Source organism: Schistocerca nitens, chromosome 6, assembly GCF_023898315.1.
Source record: "Schistocerca nitens isolate TAMUIC-IGC-003100 chromosome 6, iqSchNite1.1, whole genome shotgun sequence".
Lineage (NCBI taxonomy): Eukaryota > Metazoa > Arthropoda > Insecta > Orthoptera > Acrididae > Schistocerca > Schistocerca nitens.
In genome coordinates this window covers 212,908,901-212,921,061 of record NC_064619.1, presented here as the reverse complement: position 1 = coordinate 212,921,061, position 12,161 = coordinate 212,908,901, and the positions used below count along the sequence as shown (strand labels likewise).

Here is a 12,161-nt window from a genome sequence, read left to right as displayed (position 1 = left end):
AAATGGCACTACGTACTTAATGGTTTTCAAAAACTTCTGATCTTCAAAGGTGACAGTTTTAATTTTTTTGGACACTGGTGTTTATGTAAAGTTATATCATGTAGATATGAAGAAAATCCAAGAGGTCCAGTCATTAAGGAAACCTTGCCAGATACTTAACACTCACAGGTGTAAAATCTACTTAGCTTACTGTCTGATCAAAGTTTAAACACTTTCAAAACCCAAATACATGCATACTTCAAATACATTGCCATCGTAAATCTTGAAAACAATATTTCAACGCCGGAAATCACTGCAAACATATGGAGTAAATGAGACCTGTGGACGAAACATGACGTCGCAGCTGATCAATTACGTGCGACTTCAATAATCGACCATCTCTCTCTCTCTCTCTCTCTCTCTCTCTCTCTCTCACACACACACACACACACACCTTCTCTCTCTCACACATCCTCTCTCAGAACAACATACCTCTTCTCCAGTATTTGTGAAATAGTTGTTGCTGTAGTCCATTCGACTTCAGTGGGTTTTCATTTTCTTAATACAAAACCAAGCCGAAACTGGTCGGCAGGTGCAATTTTGCAATTTCTGGAACTATATGAAAGGCTACCTAGCATTGCTGTTAAATTTTCTGTGGAAGGAGGTGTGTGTATGTGTGTGTGTGGGGGGGGGGGGGGGTGAGAGAGAGAGAGGGAGAGAGAGAGAGAGTGCGTGTCTGTGTGTGTGTGCGTGTGTGTGTGTGTGTGTGTGTGTGTGTGTGTGTGATGATTGGAGGAGGACGGGCCGAGGGGATTATGCGCATGTGCCCATTCAAACACAATATTTAAAGGGTAAAATGTGTATAAAAAACGAGCCATATAAAGACTGTGGTTTGAGAGAACGAGCACTGTAGAAATTATAGACTGTAAGAAGAAGATATCACCCGACGTGACAGTTCTGAAAGAAAAAATGAGAAATATTCGAAATACGTGCATCAATAATTCCAATAGAATCCTAAAATCTCGGGAGATTAGTGCATCTGCAGACAATATTTACAAGGTAATTGTTGGTAGGCCTGCCATAGCAGACAACATTTTCGTCATCGAGTGTTTTTTCTTTTATAAGTGTGTGTGTTGCCCTATTCTATTCCTGCGCGAAATTTGTTTTCAACTTCAGCATTTGGTACTTCTTTTCCTTGTATTAACTCTTCCTTCCTCTCATGAACTGCGTATACATCGTGAAAGCACACCATTACAAAAAGAAACTCTACTCTTCTATCGTGATAAGATGTGCAATTTATAGCAGAAATGGAAAGACCTTTTGCCTATATATACTAATGGTTCCAAATCGTCAGAGGGAGAAAATGCAGAATGTGCTGTCCTCTGTCCACAAACACAAATTTCCTAAATGTTTTAATTACCGAAAGAAATGTCAGTTTTTTTCTGCGAAAAACAGAAGGTACACCAGAACCCTTAAAACGTCAAGATCCCTTCAGGTTCTAACCAATTCAATGTCAATGCTACAGTCACTAAGTTAAAGAATTGGAATTGCAGAAAACGTAGCCTCATCTTAGCAATCATTTGGCACATTAATCGACCTCAAACTCTGCAATACCATTCAAACACAGCAAGAGAGACAGAGCGTATCTCAGTTGTTCAGAGGAAGATATTACTTTGTTTTCAGCTTGCTATTCCTCGAAGACCCTAGTTCGCTTACCAAATGACTGATATCTACTCCCTGCGGAAAGAGTTTCGACGACGCAAGTTTTCCGATTCAACTTCACCACACTGGAATTAATTGATATTAATCCAGTACCGTTCTGTGACTTCTAATACTACGGAACGTAACATTAATCACATCCTCCTTGCATGTGCAAAATGGAAGAGACGTAGAAAATAATTTTTGCCACAGTTACGTCGTCTGAAAGTAGAGTTACCCATGACAGCCATCATTCTACTTTCTTTAAAATAATGAGCTTTCCAGATTTGTGGAAGCTACCAATATATCTTTATAGTAACAACACAGCACTGTCAGCTATGTTGAAACTCATAATTTTTTTAATACATATTTTATATGAACAATAATTTCAGCTTAGGCCTCAAACATTTGCATCACTACTATCCTTATTGCTATTCGTTTTATTTCTCAATCTTGTACTGCCAGAACAACTATATTTATCAAACTACCCTATAACAGAATGAGATTTTCACTCTGCAGCGGAGTGTGCGCTGATATGAAACTTCCTAGCAGATCAAAACTGTGTGCCGGGCCGAGACTCGAACTCGGGACCTTTGCCTTTCGCGGGCAAGTGCTCTACCAACTGAGCTACCCAAGCACGACTCACACCCCGTCCTCACAGCTTTACTTCCACCAATACCTCGCCTCCTACCTCCCAAACTTTACACAAGCTCTCCTGCGAACCTTGCAGAACTACTGAAAGAAAGGATATTGCGGAGACATGGCTTAGCCACAGCCTGGGGGATGTTTCCAGGATGAGATTTTCTTCAAGGTAAGGCAAAGGTCCCCAGTTCGAGTCTCGGTCCGGCACACAATTTCGATCTGCCAGGAAGTTTCATACCCTACAACATTTTACACAGTATCTCAAAAAGCGGAATTTTTTCACCCTCATGTTTCCGAACCGATTGCCTATATTAATAATTTAGAGCAACCGTTATTGTGTTATTTTCAACTACTGATTTTATAATCTTTCTAAATCTACCATTTATTGCGATTATTTAACTTTTTTAAAGCGATGTCGTTTGCGGGTAAGATGGCGAAGTAGGTGGGTAAGATAACACAAATGAATCAACATAAAAAACAGTAGTCACATACATACGCTTGACGCTTTGTTTTTACAGCAGTGCGCCCTATACAAGCAGCATGGGCCCATTTGTGACAGTGAGAACAAGCATACCAAGTAGGACATTTGTGGTAAGTTCCTATAGGACCAAACTGCTGAGGTCATCGGTCCCTACGCTTACAAACTACTTAATCTAACATGTACTAACTTATGCTAAGGACAGCATATACACCCATGCCCGAGGGAGGACGCGAACCTCCGACGGGGGGAAGCCGTGCGAACCGTGGCAAGGCGCCCCTAGACCGAGCGGCTACCCCGCGTGGCAGCATACCAAGCCTCTGATATTCCATGGCCATTGCAGACTGTACCAAGATCAATATCGTCATCTTCATTGTAACTGACTGATATCGAGGAATCTGAGGAATCTTCCAAAAAGTGTTCCTTGTCACATTTATTTTCTCTTTTTCTCCTAGCCACCTTTTTGTCTCTTTCCTTTTCGTTTTCTCCTTTCTTCTTTTCTCTGGCTTTCTTCTCAGCTTCTTTATTTTGTAAAGCTCCTTTGACAGGGCTGCTTGTGATGTGGAATGAGGGCAATTTTTTCCTCTGTTTCCTTTCTGTTCGAGCAGCGTTAGGTAAAGGAGGCAGGGCAAAATATTATGATTCAACACAAAATGGTCCAGGCTTTCCCGTTTCATCAGTATTAACTTCAGATGGATGACTCAAAGTCAGAATCAACGAATATTTGGGAATTCAGTAGAATTAATCCAGTTGTTTTAAAGGGGTTTACAGCGTTACTTATTGCAACAGCAGTGCTGTATGCTGCATTAAATAACCCAGCAAAGCCTTTAATAGTTATAACTTGTCCTGGATGTCTCATTAAGTAACCATCACAAGCCCAGCGGCAGGCAGATTTAAATGGACCATAGAAATCGCATCCAGCGGTTGCATATGACAGATATCTGTATGCAATGTAAATGTTCATTGCACATTTTCGACATTTTTGGAAATGGCTTTTTCGGATTTTTTATGAGGATTTGAAAATGGTTCTCGCCCCGAAACTAGTCATCGAATGAATAAAAAGTATATATTTGCAACTTGGACTGGTTTCTCAGTCTACCGAAATGATATTTAATTTTTTCGAATGTAGTACATTAATTAAAGGCCATTATATTTAGCTCCCGTGGTGCCTCCAACTTAAAACTGAGGTGTTACATTTAAAAACACTTACTTCCTTCTTGTTTTTTTTCGCAGTTGGATACACTGCTCCACCGTTCTTTACATACTGCACAGCTAGGGTCACAGGTTCCTGTTGGCGTTGCTGTCTGTTAGTCTTCCTTTTATACCTATTTGTTACTCATGTTGAATACGGCAAATGAAACTGAAAAGATTATTAAAATTATTTTCGAAATGTTCGTATAACATGACGAATTCATCATCTTGGACGCCTAGTACATTCGTCAACTTACTCGAAGCGGCCATTTACAAACTAAACCTAAAAACAAGAGTTCACTAAATTCTCTTTGGAGATTGCTATGTAAATTAAAGGAACAGCATAGGTTCTAGTTTACAAAAAGACTGAAACCAGGCTGGATAAACTTACCATGTGTAGGCTAGAAATTATTTCGATATACTGAAATACTTATAACGAACGTGCACGTAAACACAAATGATGTTGTCTCTCGGCTAAATGGTGGCGGTTAGCTTTAGTATCTGTTGTAGCACATGTGGAGCGCTACCATCTAGCAAGGCAAGTCCTTCAAGTGCTACTCTCCCTCGGCAATCCCGTTAAATTAACGATTCGTTATCAAACTCCTCGTCATCTTACCCAACCTTCCCCTGTATTTGCTAAAAGTGTATTTATATTTGTATCTCAAGACCATAGCTAATCCTTAACATCGCTATATTGCTTCACTACATTTTCCTTCGCCAACGGCCGTGTCGCAACGGTAACGCCGCTTCCCGTCTGATCACCAAAATTAAGCGCTGTCGGGCTGGGCTAGCACATGGCTGGGTGATTATACGCTGTTGGTAAGCGCGATGCACTTAGTCCTTGTGAGGATATGACGGGAACGATCATTCAAAGCAAAAATTTTACTAAGCATGGGATTTGAAATGCATACGTTAAGATCTGTGAGCAACGTGAAACAAATCTCTTCTACTCGAACCTTTTTGCTTTCGTACTTTGAAAGGAGATAGTATGGACCAAAACAAGAAAAAGTTGCCTGGTAATCACGGCCTCTAAAATTCGTACCTTAAGAGCTATGAGTAGTCGTTCAGTAGAAGAGATGTTTTACACAGTAGCGAAGATGAGCAAGTGCTCTTTAGAACCCATGTTTACTGGACATTTTTTTCTTGTTTCGGTCCATACTTGTTGTTGTTGTTGTTGTTGTTGTGGTCTTTAGTCCTGAGACTGGTTTGATGCAGCTCTCCATGCTACTCTATCCTGTGCAAGCTTCTTCATCTCCCAGTACCTACTGCAACCTACATCCTTCTGAATCTGCTTAGTGTATTCATCTCTTGGTCTCCCTCTAAGATTTTTACCTTCCACGCTGCCCTCCATACTAAATTGGTGATCCCTTGATGCCTCAGAACATGTCCTACCAACCGATCCCTTCTTCTGGTCAAGTTGTGCCACAAACTTCTCTTCTCCCCAATCCTATTCAATACTTCCTCATTAGTTATGTGCTCTACCCATCTAATCTTCAGCATTCTTCTGTAGCACAACATTTCGAAAGCTTCTATTCTTTTCTTGTCTAAACTATTTATCGTCCATGTTTCACTTCCATACATGGCTACACTCCATACAAATACTTTCAGAAACGACTTCCTGATACTTAAATCTATACTCGATGTTAACAAATTTCTCTTCTTCAGAAACGCTTTCCTTGCCATTGCCAGTCTACATTTTATATCTTCTCTACTTCGACCATCATCATTTATTTTGCTCCCCAAATAGCAAAACTCCTTTACTACTTTAAGTGTCTCATTTTCTAAGCTAATTCCCTCAGCATCATCCGACTTAATTCGACTACATTCCATTATCCTCGTTTTGCTTTTGTTGATGTTCGTCTTATATCCTCCTTTCAAGACACTATCCATTCCGTTCAACTACTCTTCCAAGTCCTTTGCTGTCTCTGACAGAATTACAATGTCATCGGCGAACCTCAAAGTTTTTATTTCTTCTCCATGGATTTCAATACCTACTCCGAAGTTTTCTTTTGTTTCCTTTACTGCTTGCTCAATATAGAGGTTGAATAACATTGGGGAGAGGCTACAACCATGTCTCACTCCATTCCCAACCACTGCTTCCCTTTCATGCCCCTCGACTCTTATAACTGCCATCTGGTTACTGTACAAATTGTAAATAGCTTTTCGCTCCCTGTATTTTACCCCTGCCACCTTCAGAATTTGAAAGGAGTATTCCAGTCAACATTGTCAAAAGCTTTCTCTAAGTCTACAAATGCTAGAAACGTAGGTTTGCCTTTCCTTAATCTAGCTTCTAAGATAAGTCGTAATGTCAGTATTGCCTCACGTGTTCCGATCTTTCTACGGAATCCAAAATGATCTTCCCCGAGGTCGGCTTCTACTAATTTTTCCATTCGTCTGTAAAGAATTCGCGTTAGTATTTTGCAGCCGTGAGTTATTAAACTAATAGTTATCACCTCTCAAATTATGCAAAACGAAGAGCTCGATCATTCATACTATCAACTTTATGTGCTCGTTACAATCCATGTCGCTTTGCAACGTTACAACTAGATATTTAATAGATGTCGCTGTATCAAGTAGCAGACCATTAATGTTGTATTCGAACGTAGACGCAATAGAAATTCTGTCTAAGTCATCCTGTATCTTCGTATGGTCACTCAACGACGCCACTTTTCCGTACATTACGGCATCGTCAGCCAACATTCGCTGACTGCTGCATACACTGTCGCTCAGACCATTTACGTAAGTAGATAACAAGGACAGTCCTGCGCACTTCCCTGAGGCTCCCGCGATCAGTGGCATGTATTCAATGGACGCAAGGCAAGCACTGCTTAACCGGCAGTGTTCGACCTGCTTGAGGGTAATCCAGGCCACCTGTGTGCTGTGGACAGGTTCTTGGACCTGCATTATTCTGGCCTTGGCTGCATGATTCTGTAAGCAGCTAGCTGGCCTGCCTTGCCGAGGGCTGAAGAGGTGTTGGCGCAACATAACAAATTAGCATGCTATGTGGAAGAGTCGGCAAACAGTTCGAGTTTGCTGTGAACGGCTCAAACACCAACCGCCAGGGCCATGAGACGAAGCAAGTTGAGTATCCAATCTCATCAGTTTTTTTTTTTTTTTTTTTTTTTGCTGTCTCCCAAGATTTTCTAAATTTTTTCCTAAACTATGGTAATGACAAGATGATAAGTGTACCTAGTATCCAATGAGTGCATAGTATTTTCAAATTCATAAATAAACTCAGTCCCACTGAATTTCATTGTTCATTACATACTACTTGCTAATACAGAGGCAGTGATCTAATTTGTAAACTCAGAAACTTTCTTAATTATAAAATATTCTTAATTGATAACGTTCACGCAGTACGACCTTACATATTTAGTGACCGGTAGGAAATATATTTCGGTGTATTAACGCTTATCATTTGACAGTACACATCGCCAGCTTTTCCATAAGGTACCTACAATTGCCTGAAACTAATTCTCTTCCAAATTAATTAACATTAAAGCCTTAGAACATTGCTAACTTCAATTACACATTATGTCAAAATTACTGTCAGATGCTGAACTTTAACAGTATAATTTTACTGACATACTTTTTATGTTCCATTTGATATGCAGCATTTATTAATTAACTCACTAATTAGAAACTTCAGTATTTTGAGGGTCATTAAATATTTTGTTTTAAGATGGCTGCCGCCAATAATGAGTAGTGTAAAACATATTGCTCAGAGGCGAAACCGTATATAGACCTAGGACATCTGAGTTCAGTCTGTGGCATAGAGTAAAAAGACCAACACCTATGTCTTGTCGTGAGCAATGTACTGTAGTCAGATAACTAACATTGTCAAATATTGGCATATATTGCGTACAGTTTATTTTCTTCATTCATGGGTTCAATTCATGACTGCTGTGATAGTAACTTCTAATTAATTCCGAGTGAGAACTTATTACAGGAACACAGTGATTACTGAGTCCTATAAACAATGACTGGTTGGCAGGGCAGTTACGACGGACTTACTGTTTGTTTTGGTGCTCTACCTTAATTGTTTCGAGTTCCTTAAATGTGTGTGAGGACAGTCATGTGGTGAACTGACACGTTAAATTTTTGCCACACGCAAATCGTTTGGAACCACTGGACTGTGTTACACTTCTAACAATCTATGAAATGGTGAAGTAGGTACCAACATGCTTTCCTTTAATTCGAGCTACATGTGACGCCCAAATCTGGCCATATTAGTGAACTTTACACTAAGAATGTAATTACGGTGTTTTAAATCTACCCCTGGTATCGACCTAAATATTGTTATAGACTGTTAGTAGAACTAACATCTTTCAGCCAGTTTTGGAGCCAACGCAGCTACCGAGAAGAACAGAAGACGCTTATGCAGAAGGAAGGAGGTTTGTTCCAACTACAGCCCAACAACCGACGCAGTTACCAGCCAATACACTACCAGCTCAGCAGGATCATCAAACAATGTCAGTACCATGTTTGAAAACTGTTTTCCTCTAAAAGTTACTCAAATTAAACAGAAGTCTATAATAAAACCATTGATCACACAAGGAATAAAGATTTCCTGTAAGAAAAAAAGGAAAATGTATCGGTCGACCAAGAATAGCTCCAATGCTGATGATTTCGCTAAATACAAGAATTCTGTAAAATATTAAAAAAAGTAATTCAGACATCTAAACAAATGCACTACGAGAAGAAGATAGCAATGCCAGGGAACAAAATAAAAACAATATGAGGCATAGTGAAAGAGGAGACTGGTAGAACCAGAAAGGAACAGGAGCAAATAGCACTAAGGGTAGATGGCACATTAGTAACCGATGGGCACAGTGTGGCAAATCTATTTAACAAGTACTTTATATCCGTTACTGACAGAATGGGATTGTCAGGATCAGTAAATAATGCCCTTGAATATCTGAAACTAGCCTTTACAAATAGCTTCAGGTATGAATATGTCACTCACTTCACCAAAAGAAATAACTTCCATAGTAAAATATTTAAAAACAAAGCATTCTAGTGGTTACAATGAAATATCAAAAAAGTTAATTAAGGCATGTTCTTCTGAGTTTAGCACAATTCTAAGTTACTTGTGTAACCAGTCAATTATAACTGGGACATTTCCTGACTGGCTGAAATATGCAGATGTTAAGCCCCCCCATGAACCATGGACCTTGCCGTTGGTGGGGAGGCTTGCGTGCCTCAGCGATACAGATAGCCGTACCGTAGGTACAACCACAACGGAGGGGTATCTGTTGAGAGGCCAGACAAACGTGTGGTTCCTGAAGAGGGGCAGCAGCCTTTTCAGTAGTTGCAAGGGCAACAGTCTGGATGATTGACTGATCTGGCCTTGTAACAATAACCAAAACGGCCTTGCTGTGCTGGTACTGCGAACGGCTGAAAGCAAGGGGAAACTACGGCCGTAATTTTTCCCGAGGGCATGCAGCTTTACTGTATGATTAAATGATGATGGCATCCTCTTGGGTAAAATATTCCGGAGGTAGAATAGTCCCCCATTCGGATCTCCGGGCGGGGACTACTCAAGAGGATGTCGTTATCAGGAGAAAGAAAACTGGCGTTCTACGGATCGGAGCGTGGAATGTCAGATCCCTTAATCGGGCAGGTAGGTTAGAAAATTTAAAAAGTTAGATATAGTGGGAATTAGTGAAGTTCGGTGGCAGGAGGAACAAGACTTTTGGTCAGGTGACTACAGGGTTATCAACACAAAGTCACATAGGGGTAATGCAGGAGTAAGCTTAATAATGAATAGGAAAATAGGAATGCGGGTAAGCTACTACAAACAGCATAGTGAACGCATTATTGTGGCCAAGATAGATACAAGCCCACACCTACTACAGTAGTACAAGTTTATATGCCAACTAGCTCTGCAGATGACGAAGAAATTGAAGAAATGTATGATGAAATAAAAGAAATTATTCAGATAGTGAAGGGAGACGAAAATTTAATAGTCATGGGTGACTGGAATTCAAGTGTAGGAAAAGGGAGAGAAGGTAACGTAGTAGGTGAATATGGATTGGGGCTAAGAAATGAAAGAGGAAGCCGCCTGGTAGAATTTTGCACAGAGCACAACTTAATCATAGCTAACACTTGGTTTAAGAATCATGATAGAAGGTTGTATACATGGAAGAACCCTGGAGATACTAAAAGGTATCAGATAGATTATATAATGGTAAGACAGAGATTTAGGAACCAGATTTTAAACTGTAAGACATTTCCAGGGGCAGATGTGGACTCTGACCACAATCTATTGGTTATGACCTGTTGATTAAAACTGAAGAAACTGCAAAAAGGTGGGAATTTAAGGAGATGGGACCTGGATAAACTGAAAGAACCAGAGGTTGTACAGAGTTTCAGGGAGAGCATAAGGGAACAATTGATAGGAATGGGGGAAAGAAATACAGTAGAAGAAGAATGGGTATCTCTGAGGAATGAAGTAGTGAAGGCAGCAGAGGATCAAATTGGTAAAAAGACGAGGGCTAGTAGAAATCCTTGGATAACAGAAGAAATATTGAATTTAATTGATGAAAGAAGAAAATATAAAAATGCAGTAAATGAAGCAGGCAAAAAGGAATACAAACGTCTCAAAAATGTGATCGACAGGAAGTGCAAAATGGCTAAGCAGGGATGGCTAGAGGACAAATGTAAGGATGTAGAGGCTTTTCTCACAAGGGGTAAGATAGATACTGCCTACAGGAAAATTAAAGAGACCTTTGGAGATAAGAGAACCACTTGTATGAACATCAAGAGCTCAGATGGAAACCCAGTTCTAAGCAAAGAAGGGAAAGCAAAAAGGTGGAAGGAGTATATAGAGGGTCTATACAAGGGCGATGTACTTGAGGGCAATATTATGGAAATGGAAAAGGATGTAGATGAAGATGAAATGGGAGATACGATACTGCGTAAAGAGTTTGACAGAGCACTGAAAGACCTGAGTAGACAACATTCCATTGGAACTACTGACGGCCTTGGGAGAGCCAGTCCTGACAAAACTCTACCATCTAGTGAGCAAAATGTATGAAACAGGTGAAATACCCTCAGACTTCAAGAAGAATATAATAATTCCAATCCCAAAGAAAGCAGGTGTTGACAGATGTCAAAATTACCGGACAATCAGTTTAATAAGCCACAGCTGCAAAATACTAACACGAATTCTTTACAGACGAATGGAAAAACTAGTAGAAGCCGGCCTCGGGGAAGATCAGTTTGGATTCCGTAGAAATACTGGAACACGTGAGGCAATACTGACCTTACGACTTATCTTAGAAGAAAGATTAAGGAAAGGCAAACCTATGTTTCTAGCATTTGTAGACTTAGAGAAAGCTTTTGACAATGTTGACTGGAATACTCTCTTTCAAATTCTAAAGGTGGCAGGGGTAAAATACAGGGAGCGAAAGGCTATTTACAATTTGTACAGAAACCAGATGGCAATTATAAGAGTCGAGGGACATGAAAGGGAAGCAGTGGTTGGGAAGGGAGTAAGACAGGGTTGTAGCTTCTCCCCGATGTTATTCAATCCGTATATTGAGCAAGCAGTAAAGGAAACAAAAGAAAAATTCGGAGTAGGTATTAAAATCCATGGAGAAGAAATAAAAACTTTGAGGTTCGCCGATGTCATTGTAATTCTGTCAGAGACAGCAAAGGACTTGGAAGAGCAGTTGAACGGAATGGATGGTGTCTTGAAGGGAGGATATAAGATGAACATCAACAAAAGCAAAACGAGGATAATGGAATGTAGTCGAATTTAGTCGGGTGATGTTGAGGGTATTAGATTAGGAAATGAGACACTTAAAGTAGTAAAGGAGTTTTGCTATTTGGGGAGCAAAATAACTGATGATGGTCGAAGTAGAGAGGATATAAAATGTAGACTGGCAATGGCAAGGAAAGCGTTTCTGAAGAAGAGAAATTTGTTAACATCGAGTATAGATTTAAGTGTCAGGAAGTCATTTCTGAAAGTATTTTTATGTAGTGTAGCCATGTATGGAAGTGAAACATGGACGGTAAATAGTTTGGACAAGAAGAGAATAGAAGCTTTCGAAATGTGGTGCTACAGAAGAATGCTGAAGATTAGATGGGTAGATCACATAACTAATGAGGAAGTATTGAATAGGATTGGGGAGAAGAGAAGTTTGTGGCAAAACTTGACCAGAAGAAG

At 40.0% G+C, this 12,161-nt stretch overlaps 1 non-coding gene across 1 annotated transcript; it reads right to left on the bottom strand.

Annotated features, from left to right (window-relative positions):
* Positions 1 to 2,240: 2,240 nt before the first annotated feature.
* On the bottom strand, positions 2,241 to 2,315 carry Trnas-cga (transfer RNA serine (anticodon CGA)). Its single transcript has one exon. It is a non-coding gene; the product is annotated as a tRNA-Ser (tRNA).
* Between the last annotated feature and the right edge of the window lie 9,846 nt (positions 2,316 to 12,161).